This window comes from Arachis hypogaea, chromosome 20 (genome assembly GCF_003086295.3).
Source record: "Arachis hypogaea cultivar Tifrunner chromosome 20, arahy.Tifrunner.gnm2.J5K5, whole genome shotgun sequence".
Taxonomy (NCBI): Eukaryota; Viridiplantae; Streptophyta; class Magnoliopsida; order Fabales; family Fabaceae; genus Arachis; species Arachis hypogaea.
Window position 1 is genome coordinate 111,308,627 of NC_092055.1, and position 3,979 is coordinate 111,312,605.

The 3,979-nt window shown below is 35.3% G+C and overlaps 1 non-coding gene across 1 annotated transcript; it reads right to left on the bottom strand.

Moving 5' to 3' along the window:
• Positions 1 to 2,865: 2,865 nt before the first annotated feature.
• Positions 2,866 to 2,973, bottom strand: LOC112788530 (small nucleolar RNA R71). The gene has a single exon (XR_003195889.1). It is a non-coding gene; the product is annotated as a small nucleolar RNA R71 (small nucleolar RNA).
• Positions 2,974 to 3,979: the final 1,006 nt, after the last annotated feature.

Genomic DNA, 3,979 nt, shown 5'->3' on the forward strand with positions numbered 1-3,979 from the left:
AGTAGCCATTGACAGTGGTGATGTATCACATAAAGCCAGCCATGGAAAGGAGTAAGACTGACTGGATGAAGATAGCAGGAAAGCAGAGGTTCAGAGGAACGAAAAGCATCTCCATTCGCTTATCTGAAATTCCTACCAATGATTTACATAAGTACCTCTATCCCTATTCTATTATTTATTTTCGAAAACCCATTACTGTTTTATATCCGCCTGACTGAGATTTACAAGGTGACCATAGCTTGCTTCATACCGACAATCTCCGTGGGATTCGACCCTTACTCACGTAAGGTATTACTTGGACAACCCAGTGCACTTGCTGGTTAGTTATGCAAAGTTGTGAAGATATGTTTAGACCATGGTCCTGTGCATCCGTTTTTGGTGCCATTGCCAGGGAATCAATTTCGAACAACAATTCACAACCTGAGTAGCAATTTCGCATACCAAGTTTTTGGTGCCGTTGCCGGGGATTGTTCGAGTTTGGAGAACTAACGGTTCATCTTGTTGCTCAGATTAGGTAATTTTCTTTTTGTTTTCTTTTCAAAAAAATGTTTTCAAAAATATATTTTTCTTCAGAATTTTTAAGAATGAATTCTAGTGTTTCACGAAGCATGCGAAGCCTGGTTGGCTGTAAAGCCATGTCTAAATTTATTTAGACTGAGGCAGCAATTTGTTATCAAGAGCAAGCTAGTTGTTGTTAATCCACCTGCTGCTGTTCCTGATTTACATGCTAAAGCTTGGCTGGCCATTGGCCATGTCTAGTGTTTTGGACCGGAGCTTTCATTGAAAGCTTGGCTGGCTGGTGAGCCATGTCTAATTTCTGGACTGAAGCTTTAGACTAACATGGCAAGATTTCTGGAATACATATTAAAAATTTTGGAATCCTTATTTTTCTTTTTCGTAATAATTTTCGAAAAAAAATACAAAAAAAAAATTTAGAAAATCATAAAAATCAAAAATATTTTTTTTTGTTTCTTGTTTGAGTCTTGAGTCATGTTATAAGTTTGGTGTCAATTGCATATGCATCTTGCATTTTTCGAAAATTCTCATGCATTCATAGTGTTCTTCATGATCTTCAAGTTGTTCTTGGTAAGTCTTCTTGTTTGATCTTTGCATTTGCATGTTGTGTGTCTTATCTTGTTTTTCATATGCATTCTTGAATTCTTAACGTCTAAGCATTAAAGAATTCTAAGTTTGGTGTCCTGCATGTTTTCTTTGCATTAAAAATTTTTCAAAAATGTGTTCTTGATGTTCATCATGATCTTCATAGTGTTCTTGGTGTTCATCTTGACATTCATAGCATTCTTGCATGCATTCATTGTTTTGATCCATAACTTTCATGCATTGCATCATTTTTCTTGTTTTTCTCTCTCATCATAAAAATTCAAAAATAAAAAAAAAATATCTTCCCCTTTTTCTCTCATCAAATTCGAAAATTTGGATTGACTTTTTCAAAAATTTTTAAAATCAAGTTGTTTCTTATGAGTCAAATCAAATTTTCAATTTGAAAATCTTATCTTTTTCAAAATCTTTTTCAAAAATCAAATCTTTTTCAAACTTCTTAGTTATTTTCGAAAATTCCAAAAATATTTTTCAAAAATCTTTTTCTTATTTTTATATCAAATTTTCGAAAATAACAATAACAATTAATGTTTTGATTCAAAAATTTCAAGTTTGTTACTTGCTTGTTAAGAAAGATTCAAACTTTGAGTTTTAGAATCATATCTTGTGATTTCTTGTGAATCAAGTCATTAATTGTGATTTTAAAAATCATATCTTTTTCAAAAACTAACTTCTATCATATCTTTTCAAAAATATCTTCTTATCTTAACTTTTTCAAAAATTTGATTTCAAAATATCTTTTCTAACTTCCTAACTTCTTATCTTTTCAAAATTGTTTCAACTAACCAACTAACTTTTTTTGTTTGTTTCTTATCTTTTTCAAAACTACCTAACTAACTCTCTCTCTCTAATTTTCGAAAATATCTTCCCTCTTTTTCAAAAATTACTTTTTTTATTAACTAATTATTTTTATTTTTGATTTTAAAAAAAAATTTCGAAAAAAAATACTAACCTTTTTCAAAAACTATTTTCGAAAATCACTAACTCTTTTTCAAAAATTATTTTCAAAAATTCTCCCTCTCCCATCTTATTCTATTTATTTATTCATTTACTAACATCTCATCTCACATCTCTGCCCTCCTCACAGTTGTGTTTCTTTCTTTACATCAGATTCTTTGTCTCCCTCTTTTCTTCCACTCACAAAGGGATCCCTATACTGTGGTATAAAGGATCTCCATTATTATTATTTTTCTGTGCCCTCTTCTTTGTCATATGAGCAGGAGCAAGGACAAGAACATTCTTGTTGAAGCAGATCCAGAACCTGAAAGGACTCTGAAGAGAAAATTAAGAGAAGATAAATTACAACAATCCAGAGATAACCTGTCAGAAATTTTCGAACAGGAAGAGGAGATGGCAGCCGAAAATAATAATAATGCAAGGAGAATGCTTGGTGACTTTACTGCACCTAATTCCAATTTACATGGAAGAAGCATCTCCATTCCTGCCATTGGAGCAAACAACTTTGAGCTGAAACCTCAATTAGTTTCTCTGATGCAGCAGAACTGCAAGTTTTATGGACTTCCATCTGAAGATCCTTTTCAGTTCTTAACTGAATTCTTACAGATATGCGATACTGTTAAGACTAATGGAGTAGATCCTGAAGTCTACAGGCTCATGCTTTTCCCTTTTGCTGTAAGAGACAGAGCTAGAATATGGTTGGATTCTCAACCTAAAGACAGCCTGAACTCTTGGGATAAGCTGGTCAAGACTTTCTTAGCCAAGTTCTTTCCTCCTCAAAAGCTGAGTAAGCTTAGAGTGGATGTTCAAACCTTCAGACAGAAGGAAGGTGAATCCCTCTATGAAGCTTGGGAGAGATACAAAGGACTGACCAAAAAGTGTCCTTCTGACATGCTTTCAGAATGGACCATCCTGGATATATTCTATGATGGTCTGTCTGAGTTATCTAAGATGTCATTGGACACCTCTGCAGGTGGATCCATTCACCTAAAGAAAACGTCTGCAGAAGCTCAAGAACTCATTGACATGGTTGCAAATAACCAGTTCATGTACACTTCTGAAAGGAATCTATGAATAATGGGACGCCTATGAAGAAGGGAGTTCTTGAGGTTGATACTCTGAATGCCATATTGGCTCAGAACAAAATATTGACTCAGCAAGTCAATATGATTTCTCAGAGTCTGAATGGAATGCAAGCTGCATCCAACAGTACTCAAGAGGCGTCTTATGAAGAAGAAGCTTATGATCCTGAAAACCCTGCAATAGCAGAGGTGAATTACTTAGGTGAACCTTATGGAAACACCTATAACTCATCATGGAGAAATCATCCAAATTTCTCATGGAAGGATCAAAAGCCTCAACAAGGCTTTAATAATGGTGGAAGAAACAGGTTTAACAATAATAAACCTTTTCCATCATCCACTCAGCAACAGACAGAGAACTCTGAACAAAATACTTCTAATTTAGCAAACTTAGTCTCTGATCTGTCCAAGGCCACTGTGAGTTTCATGAATGAAACAAGGTCTTCCATTAGAAATCTGGAAGCACAAGTGGGCCAGCTGAGTAAGAGGATCACTGAAATCCCTCCTAGTACTCTCCCAAGCAATACAGAAGAGAATCCAAAATGAGAGTGCAAGGCCATTGACATAAGCACCATGGCCGAACCTGTAAGGGAAGGAGAGGACGTGAATCCCAGTGAGGAAGACCTCCTGGGATGTCCAGTGATCAATAAGGAGTTTCCCTCTGAGGAACCAAAGGAATCTGAGGCTCATCTAGAGACCATAGAGATTCCATTGAACCTCCTTATGCCCTTCATGAGCTCTGATGAGTATTCCTCTTCTGAAGAGAATGAGGATGTCACTGAAGAGTAAGCTGCCAAGTTCGTTGGTGCAATCATGAAGCT